This window comes from Notothenia rossii (genome assembly GCF_949606895.1).
Source record: "Notothenia rossii genome assembly, chromosome: 5".
Classification (NCBI taxonomy): domain Eukaryota; kingdom Metazoa; phylum Chordata; class Actinopteri; order Perciformes; family Nototheniidae; genus Notothenia; species Notothenia rossii.
In genome coordinates, this window is record NC_136903.1 from 6,538,992 (window position 1) to 6,551,324 (window position 12,333).

The window sequence follows — 12,333 nt, forward strand, 5'->3', positions numbered from 1 at the left end:
TCTGTGCCGCCGTTCCCCATAGGGTGGTAAGGTGTGGTGTGGGACTTGTCAACCCCTGACAACTGCAAGAGCTCAGCAATCAGCTCACTTTCAAAGTTTGCTCCCTGGTCAGAATGAAGGCGCTGAGGGAAGCCATAAACACAGAAAAAGTTGTCCCACAGCTTCTTGGCTACTCTCTTAGCTGTCTGATCCTGGCAGGGGAAAGCATGTGCCAACTTTGTATAGTGATCGGTGATCACAAGAACATCCACAGACTTGTTGTGACGGTCTTCAGCTGACCAGAAGTCGATGCACACAAGCTCCAGAGGGGCAGAGGTCTTAATGCTCTCCAGTGGGGCTCTTGCGGAAGGTTCAGGAGTCTTGCTGAGAACACATCTGTGGCAGTGCTTCACATGATTGCGGACATCCTTCTCCATGTCGTACCAGAAGAAACGCTGGCGGGCCAGAGACAGTGTGCGGGGCTGACCTTGATGGCCAGCATGGTCGTGAACACCAGATAATGCATCTGCCTTTAGCGACTCCGGCACCACGAACTGGGACCTCTTCTGTCTAGTCAAGGGATCTTTCGTGACCCTGTAGAGGACGCCATTCAGAAGAGTCAGTTTATCCCACTGCTTCAAGACTCTCAGAGTCGGCTGACTCTCATTGTAGCGTTCCCGTCTGGAAGGCCTGCGCTTCCTGTCAACATAGAGAGCGACCCTGGAAATTACTGGGTCCTGTTGCTGGTGTGACTGCAGCTCAGAAAGAGATAGGGAATGCAACGTGTCCTGGCCAGGTGGTTCAAAGGTGGTGAGGTGATCAACCAGGGAGGCTGCACGCTCCCTAGGAGCAGAGTCCCACTCGTCCAAGGAGGAAAGAAGAGAAGAGACCTCATCCTCAGACATTGAACCTTCAATGGCGTCAGAGTGAGATGGACCCTCCAGTGACTGTGGTTGGCAGGTGAGGCGGAAGGCATCTTGCACAGACCCATCACTGACGTCACAGACCTGGTCCAGTAGCTCCAAGTAGGGTTCACGCAGCAACCGTTCCCTCAAAGGTTTCACGAAAGGGTCTCTGCTGAGGGCATCCGCCACCACGTTCAACCTGCCGGGAATATGTTTGATTTCGAAGGAATACGGAGCCAACTTAGCAACCCACCGCTGCTCACAGGCGTCAAGTTTCGGCTTGGTCATGATATATGTGAGAGGATTGTTATCTGACCAGACGGTGAATCTGTGACCCTTGAGCCAGTGGCTAAACTTCTCACAAACCGCCCACTTTAGAGCCAAGAACTCCAGTCTGTGTGCAGGATAATTGAGCTGGCTGCGACTGAGAGTTTTGCTTGCAAAGGCGATGGGTCTTGCCTTCTCCTCACCAGCAGAAATTTGGGACAGTACAGCACCCAGACCATCAAGGGAAGCATCGGTGGAGAGGATGAAAGGCCTATCAAAGTCTGGGTGTGCCAGCACCACGCTGTTGAGGAGTGCGTGTCTCAGATCATCAAATGCCTTCTCACAGGCAGGGGTCCAATCCTGAGGAGTCAGTTCTCGAAAGGTGCCAGCTCTTCTCCGACCGAAAGAGCCCTTGGCTTTCCTCTTCTGCCCTGCAGTTAAGGCGTAGAGTGGCTTTGCGATGGAAGAACAGCCAGGAATGAAGTGTTGATAATACAGCACCATCCCGAGGAAAGACCTGACCTTCCGCTGAGATGGGGTGCAACCGTCGTCGTTCATGAGATCCTCCTTCCCGAAAGCTGAGATGACCCTCACCTTCTCTTGGTCGACTGAGACGCCACTGCTGTCTATCACGTGACCCAGAAACCCCACAGTCCTGCGAAGGAAGTAGCACTTCTTCTGAGACAGCTTCAGGTTGTTGGCTCTGAGCCGCGAGAAGACAGTCTCCAGCCGTTTCAGGGCTTCCTCCTCGGATGGAGCAAAGACAAGCAGGTCGTCCAAATAACAGAGGAGGCTGGAGAAGTTCAAATCACCAAACACACTCATCATCATCCGCATAAAGGACGCGGGACTGTTGCAAAGACCTTGGGGAAGTCTGTTGTACTCATACAGGCCTAAAGGTGTTGTGAATGCCGAGTACTTCCTGTCAGACTCATGGAGGGGGATGTTGTAGAACCCCGATGTGAGATCCATGGTGCTGAAAAAGGCGTTTCCACCAAGGGCAGCAAGACAGTCGGCCTGGTGAGGCAGCGGGTGGGCGTCCTTGACGGTCTTGGCATTAAGCCAGCGAAAGTCAGTGCAGATCCTTAACTCTCCTGACTTCTTCCAGACAAGGACCAGCGGCGATGCATACTCACTGACTGATTTACTGATGATGCCTTTCAACTCCATCTCAGACAGCACCTCTCTCAGTTTGTGATAGTGTGCTGGAGGGACACGGCGATAGGGTAGCCTGAAGGGGTGATCATCAGTGAGATGAATCCGGTGGACGAACTCTTTCGCTTCCCCACAGTCCAGCTTGTCTTTGGAGAAGACATCCTGGTAAGTGAGCAACAGTTCAGAGAGTCTCTTTTTCCATTCATCTGACACCGCACAGCCTTCGAGGTCGATGTCTGCCAATCCACAGTCTTTAAGCTGCTGAGTGTGGGTAGAGCTGGCATCTGAGTTGGGAGGAGGGTCAGCTGCCTGACTGGTCTGTGGCCTATTCACACCCTGAGAGAGGGGAAGGTCTTCCATCGCGACACAAGTAAACACATCGGCCACTTTAGCATTGCGGCGTAGTGTCACGGGACTCTTGGTTGGGTTAAGGACCTTCATAGGGACCCAACGATCTCCCCACATGGGTGCCACAACCCGTCCCACAATAATGTCTTTGGGGGCTGAACGGGAGGAGGTGGGCTCCACAATGACAGTGCTCCCAGGGGACACAGGAACACTGCCAGGTAGCTTTCCCCACACCAGATACTCCTTCTGTGGTGCTAGAGTGATAGCTTGCCGTAGCTTGACCGTGCCAACCTTGTCAGGCAGTTCAGGACCAGACCAACGAGTGATGCAGCTGAGCAACTGAAGAAACTGCTCACAGTCGGGGTCTGAGGTGTTGGACTGGATGAGCTCCCAGTACTTCTCATCAGACTTCATCCTCTGTAATATGGGCCTGATGACGTTGCTACCAATAATGAGTTCGTCTCTCTGCCCTGGGACAAGGAAAGTTGGCACAATGAATTTAGAACCGTAAACCTCAATCTCCAGGTCATAGATACATCTGGGTTGTGTCATAAGGCCACCACAGCCAACTAGGACCACCTTCTCTGGCACAGGCTGAGGACAAGGGAGGACACCAGCAGCTCTAAGATTGGACTCTGCCTCTTCGCTGAGTGTGCATGACATGCTCCCTGAATCAAGCATCCCCCTTAAAGTTGACTGACCCCCTACTAACACTGGGGTATAAAACAAGTCATTGGCTCCTTCAACTCTATGTGAACCCACAGCAATCACAGTTTTGTCATCAGGAAGATTACTACAGCAGTTCACATATGTTGATCTTAAGTCATTTTCCTCACTGAGGGTGTCACTAGTGCCGCCCATGCTATCCCTCTCACTGCACGGGCGGGCTAGTTTAAACCAGCATTGGAGGGAGAAGGTGGCATGGCTGAGGAAGGAGAGGCCTGTGGGCACTGATTTCTTATGTGACCAGGACTGAAGCAGTTAAGGCATAATCTGTAAAGCCTGCAGTGTGCATGGGTTGAATGGTCCCTGGAGCCACAAACCTTGCATGGAAAGGACTCAGATGCCTGCTGGTAACGGGGTCGACCATTCTGACGGTGGACTTGTTGGTGGTTGCCTGGCTGACCATTCTGACGGTGGGCTTGTTGGTGGTTACCTGGCTGATGGTAGTCTGGCCTTTGACTGGTTGTAAGGGAAGCGTTGCACATAGCCAGAACTCTGTCAAACATTGCAACTACCTGTTGAACACCAGCGTCGGTAGTAGGTGGGTTGACGGTGGTAGGGGCTGGGTCAGAGACAGCAGAGAGAGGCAGGGATAAGGGGGACACTTGGGGACTCACCCTAGCATGGTCTGGCTGAGGCTGACTGTAAGCAAGGGCAGTGGCCGGTAGAGAGTTGGGAGGGGGGTCTGGTTGGTGCGCTAATGAGGCCTGAGACATCCCCAGATTGACAGGGCGAAAAGAATCAGTCACAGGGCTCTGACTATAAACTGACAGACCCACCACATTATGAGACTGCGCTGCTGTTTTTCTCACATTTCTCATATGGGCGTCCAGACGCTCCTGAACCTCAGCCGTGGTCCACCGCTCAGGTGCCTTCAGTTGGAATGATATGGCGAGACTGGGGTCAGGACAGTGATTAATGAACATCAAGACCACTTCTGCACTGGGGTCATCTACACATTTACCTCGCCTCCGGAGGCACTCGTCCGCAGCATCTATTGACTTGTTAAGGCGTATCCAATAGTCCATAGCACTTTCACCAGCACGTGGAACAGTGCCGTAAAAATCTTTCATGGGCAAGTTAGAGTATGACAGCTCACTAAAGTTACCCTTTAATATGTCAAACACAGCTGTGGGCAGGTCGGTCGCACTCAAGTCAGGTCGGCTGCGGATTGACACTTTCACCACATCCCTGGCTTTACCTGTTAGTCTTGACATAATCAGATCAAACCTTTCTACGTGAGTGTCACATTTCACTCTATTCAGGTAACATCTCATCATGTCCTCCCATTCATGAATAGAAAATACATCAGCACGATCACCCCTGAAGTAAGGCGGAGCCTTGGTGTCTGACTGCACCACAACCTTCAATTGAGACAAATCAGCCTGGTGGGACGGGTGTGGATTGGTGGGAGACTGAGGCTGGGCAGCACTGGGCTGGTGCATGGTGCTTGATATGTTCTCACCTATCTGTTTAGCCAAACTTGTTATCATTTCCCCAAAAGCTTCAACAGATACTACTTGTGTAAGTTTACGGTCTGGCTGCATAATAGGTGTGGAGCTTGCAGCAGGTGTTAATGTCGGGTTGAAATCACTAGCGAACCCAAATCTTACACTACCTTTAAGTCGCTGGCCCCTCCCCAACCCAAATGTGACATCATGCCCACTAACATCCATATTGTTAATGACAACAACAAAAAAATCCCACAAAGCAATCAAAACACAGTTTAAAGCCACCCACAAGAGATAAAACACTAAAATAAAATAAAATGATAAAACACAGATAGACAGATATACTCAGTGGTAAGTGTCCTCTCAGACTCAGTGCATCTCTCAATTTGAATATGTACACTGTCCCTTTAACGCACCTGCCGTCGCAGCAAGAGAGGGGGAAAAAAAAAAAAGAGGAAAAAAAACACACACTCCAGTCTTTCCTTCTTCCCGCCGGTGGGCAGCAGCTTTACCCCGGGGACCAGACGGCGCTGGTCGCGGATACAACGGGTCGTCACGGCACCAAGTGTAACCGGCTGTGTCTGACTCTGCGTTGTGTTGTGTCGAAAGACGACGACCCAGACGTGTAGCTTCATTCAGGAATGTACATTTATTTTCACTCCTGACGAAACAGCGACAGAAAGAAAACATTTCTCCAGTCAGTACTCTCTTTAACGTGCCCCTCTCCCACAGAGATCAGTATCAAAAGGGCATAACGTAAAAAGTAACACAACATACCTGACGAAACAGCGACAGAAAGAAAACATTTCTCCAGTCAGTACTCTCTTTAACGTGCCCCTATACAAATTAAACAACACAGAAATACATTGTGAACACCCGTGAGACACTACAACAAAAATAAGTAATAAAAAGTAACTTAAAGTGCATAAAGTCGACACTAAAACACGGAAATTGCTTCTGGCTGAAGAGCCGCCTACCTCTCCCACAGAGATCAGTATCAAAAGGGGAGAACGATGCATGAACCCCGCGAAAAAAAGGGGAACAGTGTCACATACATAAGGAACGTAGGGGTACACGCTAAAATTATAGTTCCACATACTGATGTGAGTCCTACTGCGTCAGGTATTAACACAAGATGAAACAAGAATAAACACAGATTTTGTGTAATTATATAGACATATTTACATAATATATTATATACAAATGAGACATAACTGTCCCTGTTACATATATTCAGGAATTACGGGAGACATTGCTTTGAAATAGGAGCAACAGGTTAACCTCTTAAGCCCGAGACCCCCCCACCGTTTTTTTACGAGACTATGTCTCAGGGCTTCTTAACATTTATGAAACTATTAATGTTCCATACCCTTTTAACGATAGGAAACTCAGCTAACTAACAATATGAACCATCTTTAGCTAAAAAAAACACAAGAGTAATGCCAAGCCTTTGAATTAGCATGGAGCGAAAAAATGCTAACTAATGCTAACGGACTTTTGCACAGCACTCACGGTAGCAATGCCCTTATTACTCATCGTCACTGCACAAACAAGATATCCGATTAAAGCTGAGACTCCACAGATTCCACACATGTAATGTCATCACTGTAGGACCCCGAATTGCGGAGCTATCAGCCAGAAAAGAGAAAGTAAACAACATCCGGTTTCAAAAATATTACAATAATTACGTCTTACCTTTTTTGATTTGTGATCAAAAGTTGTGTTCACCGGAATAAAAATGCCGCTCAAGGTTAATCCAATGTCTTTGTGTCACGTATAATTTTTTACTGATAATCCATCATCATATTTATGACATATTTATGACATGTTTATGACGTGAACAAATCATTAATCCAAAAGAGACTACGAAGGCATTTCTATGGTCCATTCCTACACAATGTTTCTCTCAAAAAAGAAACATACCGAGCAAAATGTTCAATGACACCCAGATTTTTAAACAAACCACCAAAATGTTATTGACCAAAAGTGTTATCCGAGGAAGCTTTTCCTTTTTTTCCGAGTTCATTGTAGCATCCTTTATGATTGCATCCGTATTGACGTTTTCTGCAGCACAAAGACCTCTATTTGCTTGGAAACGTACAATTTGTAGAAATTATCCCGCAAAGAGCTTTTCGAGGGGCATTGAGGTTTTGAGTTAGAACCGCACTTGGCAACATAACACATTGTCTCCAGCTCCAAATGGCACAGAGGGTAATTGCTTAAAGGATGAACTTCAATTCAGAAGTTATGTAATGTGAAGTTAGTTTACTGAAAACTGTCTGTGTTTAGAGGAGATGGCAGAGAAGGAAGAAAGATAGTTGTTAACATTATTTAGGAGGGATGGGACAATCACCTTCAAGCTACAGAAGGATTTGGGCCACAAGTATAAAGAAGAATTTGAGATTCAACCAAAATATCTTTGGGGATATGAAATTAAAGGCGGGGGTATGTAAGTTTGAGAAACCGGCTCGAGATACACTTTTTGTTATATTCCATGGAATGCTCTTAACATCCCGATAGCAATGAATATCTGAAGTGCTTTGACAAAAAATCCATAAAGAAATGTCATCTGTGGAAGCCGTGGTACTGTAAAAAGCACGACCAATCATTTGAGCCGGCCCGGCTAAAGTAACTGGATGGCCTACCTGCCTGTCAGCCTTCCATCTGTGCACAAACTTATCTCGTGCCCTCATTGGTCATGTGCGCGTTCGTGTGTGTTCGAGGAGAAAATTACCTACCCCACCTTTAACGTCAGATTTTTTTAGGTTAAAGTCAGGATTTCCAGAAATTAATTCCGACTTTGTTTCTTGTAATGATGGTTTTAAAAGTAAGAATACTCATTTTTTCTACTTTAGGTCAGAATGATATAATAATAATTAATAAAACATCAGAATTCTCAGAATCTAATTTTGTCTATTTTATTTTTTGTTAGAATTTTGACTTCAATCTCGATATTCTGACTTTAATCTCAGAATTCTGACTTTAAAGTAAAAACGAAGACTTTCATCTCAGAGTTAAATAAAAAAAAAAAATGCACATGTAGAATCTAGCCACAGTTTCAGTCAAACCAAAATTTATTTTTCTAGGAAAATATTTCCTCGTGTAGCCTCAAGAAACTACTTAAGCTGATCCACTTAATGTCTTTGAGAACTAATGTTAGTTAAAAGCATCGAGGGTAATTAATGGCAAGACCTGGATTATGTTAATAAACACAGTTGACTGCATCCAGCCCCCCTACCCACCACAAAGCTCCCTTTTTAAACAGGCCCACAAAAACCAACCGAGTGAGGAGGACCCAGCGAAATGAGGTCATCTCCACACGTTCTCCGATCCCTCCATTCTTCATCTCGGAGGCAAGTGGCATATAAGAGGATCTATCTTTGTGAATGGTTTCGAGCCCCCAAAATTACAAACAAACTAAAGGCGTGGGATCGATAGAGTGTGTCTCACAGAATGATGAACTGGCACTTCAGAGGGGGAAAATCAATGTTGTGCTCACTTTCTCTCCCCATCCTCTGCCCTCTATCTTTTCTGTTTTGGTCCTCAACTCTCTCCTTCACAGTCCTCACACTGCAGTGTTTAAGTGTGTGTGCTCACATGTGTGTATCTCAAAGCGGGGTCTTCTCACTGTGATTTAATGGTCCTTTGTTTCTTATTCCTTTTTAGCCTTGAAGACCTTTTGCCACTTTGATGTGTGAGCACACGCACCAATAATGGCCAATAGGATGCGCAGTGGAAGTAAGTGCTTCTGGTCAGATTTACCGCTTCAGTGGATTTGCTCCTCCCCTCGCTGATCCTGTAAACCTCAGCTCATCCGATGCAGACATATTGATCCGTGCAACATGGCAATCTTTAAATCATAACATAGCACTTAATATCAGGCTGCAAAAATGAAACCTTGGATTTATTGCAACACATGCCTTGGATAGTTAACTGCATGGTGTTGCATTTTAAAAACACCTTGCCTGGCAGTGTTGGTGGCCAAGAACCTTTGAAAAATAAAAGCATGTCTATTTTATATCTTGAACCCTAACCCCAAGTTCTCTGGGAAAACATTTTTTTTCTTACAGCTCTGTCCGTAGTTTAAAAGTGCAGTGCTGTGGCAATCCTTAAGAATCACAATTCCAAAAAGCGTTTTGTCAGCTCAGTGTTTATTGATTTTGCTTCAGAATTGTTTGTAATACGTAAGCAGGATATTCTGTTGGAAGAAGTGAGGATATTAATCTAAGAATATGCTGCTTGTAGTGATAAAATAGGTCCAGTGTTTGCTATGAGATTGCTTCTCTAAGGAGAGTGGAGTTATCCGATTAAAGGAGCGTGATTATCTCAGTGGGGCTTTGCTGAGCGGAGGCAGGTTGTGGTTTGGATCGGTGTACACTGTGTGTGTTTGTCTGAATAGTACATTTACACCAACTCACTGACAAAGGTGTGAGTTTCTTCTGAGATGGATAAATACATTACTAGCACTGGTGGCTGGAAAACCAAGCATTGTTTGTCAAGCCTCTACAACATAAATACGTTGAAAAAGGTGTTGACTAGTTGAATGTCAACATTGTTCTATTGGTGCGACAAGAAATTAGGAAATGTACTGACTTTAAATATCCTTTACCTGTCATCTAGTACTGCAATCACGTCGACGTTCGGAACAATTCCTTCAGTTAGAGCGGTTGTCCACCAAATGGAAAGTCAATGGATCAATCCCCAGCTCCTGCAGTCAAAATGTCTAAGTGTCCTTGGGTTAGATACTGAACCCCAAGTTGCTGCCAATAGCATGGCCAACAATGTTAGCCTTCTGAGCAGGACCTTGTCTCTGACTCTGTATAAATGGGAGTTGTTGAATTGCAAATCAGCAAAAAAACGTAAGCTGACGAACATAGCAAACATTATACTTGCTAGACATGAACATATCCTAATCTCAAGCATGTTAGCATTCTGATGTTTGCATGTAATTCAAGCTATGCTGTAGAATATGTGTTGTTGGTCCTATATTTTCTTACGCTAGCAGGAGAAGGGCAGTTTCCCTACCTGCTGCAAACTTTCAGCATCACATTTGCTCCGTGTCCACTGGTCAGGTGGCTTTCACACAGACCCTGTTGGAGCTGAAAGGCTGTCAGCTGTGGAGAACTCCTCCTGTCAGACTGCCTCGAGAAATGTAGGGCTGCGAGATGAAGCCTGAGACAGATATACATGGGGTGGAGAAAGGGGGGGGGGGCAATCCATCCATCCGTATATCAGTCTATCTATCTATCTATCTATCTATCTATCTATCTATCTATCTATCTATCTATCTATCTATCTATCTATCTATCTATTCTCTCATTATCTATCTATCTATCTATCTATCTATCAGTCTATCTATCTATCTATCTATTCTCTCACTATCTATCTATCTATTTATCTATCTATCTATCTATCTATCTATCAGTCTGTCTATCTCTCAGTCTATCTATCTATCTATCTATCTACCTATCTATCTATTCTCTCACTATCTATCTATCTATCTATCTATCTATCTATCAGTCTATCTATCTCTCAGTCTATCTATCTATCTATCTATACCTATCTATCTATCTATCTATCTATCTATCTATCTATCTATCAGTCTATCTGTCTATCTATCTATTCTCCCTTTCTCTCTATTTATCTATCTATCTATCTATTCTCTCACTATCTATCTATCTATCTATCAGTCTATCAATCCATCTATCTATCTATCTATCTATCTATCTATACCTATATATCTATCTAGCTATACCTATCTATCTATCTATATATCCACCCATCCCTCCATCCATCCGTCTTTCTATTTGCCTTTCTATTCTGTCTTTTCTGTCTCCAGGGGTTCAGTTTGGGCTGAAAGCTGGTGTGTCACTGGTGAAATATTCAGTACATGCAGGGAGTTTGACGAGCAGCTCTGACACCTCCGCACTCCTCACCATATTCACCTTCATTTTCATTTCCTCCCCGGCTCCAGCACGTTACCTCACAGCTCCCCCAATCTGCACAGTACTGTATGCTCAGTACAGTTATTATTAAAAGAAACCTAAGGCACACTATTTAAAAAAAAAAATGTAATTCTAAAGAGATTGTGTTCAACCTTTCAAACCGGCTCTTTTGGTAGTTTATGTGCTGTTATGGGAACGCTCATCTTAAATATGAAATGAATGCATTGTGTGCATATACGTGACTTATGCCTCTTGACATCTGGACTTCATGTACCCAGCTGGATTCTATGTTTAAGAAATGAAACATTTTCGTGAAAGAAGTGAGAATCTGTGTTATTAAGAATGTGATGTTCCTTGTTTTTCATTGTTATCTGTTGTATTACAATGGATATCTCTACCTTGGGTTATTTGGATTTATCCATGTCGATGTTTAAACATGGCGGCTTATAAGTGGCTTTGTAAATATGTCCTTGAAACCCGACTGCTTGAAGAAGAATGTATTCTTTCGTTGTAATCCACATCGTCATATAAAGACATCTTGTCTTTGTTTAGATAAGTATCCCGCAAACAAAACCAAAAACGGCCTAGAGATTCAAGAACAATCAAACACACTCTTTGCAAGGTCATCCTGAGGGCATGCCATACTTTTTAACTTCAAATTCAACACTATCTCTAGGAATGATGTCAATATTGGGCAATTGCTTTCCATGAATCGGTTGCAGCATGTCTGAATTTCACAGGCGTTCGACCCCTCTAACAGCCATGCAATTAATGTTGGATATTTTCTCAACCGTAACACTGATTTTCCATCAAAATGTGTTTTAATTGCTTAAACTCATTGCCATATGTTCCCACTCCATCAGGATTACTCTCAGCACTGCTGAAAAAAATTAGTATTCAGATGTTGTTCTAAAAGTAGGAATACCACACTCTGTTACGAGTAAAAGTCCTGCATTTAAGGGTTTTACTTAATAAAAGTAAAACCAATTATTAGCATCGAAAGTACAAGTAAAAGTCCACATTATGAGTATTGGCCCAATTCAGAGTAATATAAAGAATAAATAAACATTTTTTCATACAATTATTGATGCATTGATTTGTTTGTTGCAGCTGGTAAAGGTGGAGGTAACTTAATCACTTTATATACTTCTGGAATATACTCCAGATGTTGATTATATATCATATCATTCATCAAAATCATGACTTTTATTAATGTGGTTGATGTTTTTTAATTTGCTTGAAAATCAACTTGGAGCACTAAATAAATATTATTATTATTATTATTATTGTTATTATATTATATATATATTTCTTAATTAAATATTATTGTTATAATTATTGTTATTTGTATCAAATCTGCAAAGCAACTAAAGGTATGACATACATTTAATTAAATAAAAAGTACAATATTTGACTTTAACAGTATGAACATGGAAATGTATAAGGATAATCAAGGGGGGGGGGGGGGGGTATGTGGCGGTTTAATTGAAGGCCGGTGGAGTATTATTTAACAAAGACAGCTAATTGGGTCAGAGCTCTTTATCCTCATGAAGCGCAGAG

The 12,333-nt window shown here is 43.9% G+C and overlaps 1 protein-coding gene across 11 annotated transcripts in view; it reads left to right on the top strand.

Annotated features, from left to right (window-relative positions):
• The window catches only part of LOC307040856 (alpha-1,3-mannosyl-glycoprotein 4-beta-N-acetylglucosaminyltransferase C-like), a 177,740-nt gene that overhangs the window by 89,335 nt on the left and 76,072 nt on the right, over positions 1–12,333 (top strand). For 2 of the 11 annotated variants that reach the window (XM_079684031.1, XM_079684035.1), the window contains one exon: positions 8,495–8,566. The exons of the other annotated variants lie outside the window; for them this stretch is intronic. The gene's annotated coding sequence lies outside the window, so the exon portion shown is untranslated. The remainder of the gene's footprint in view (positions 1–8,494; positions 8,567–12,333) is intronic. 11 annotated transcript variants of the gene reach the window in all.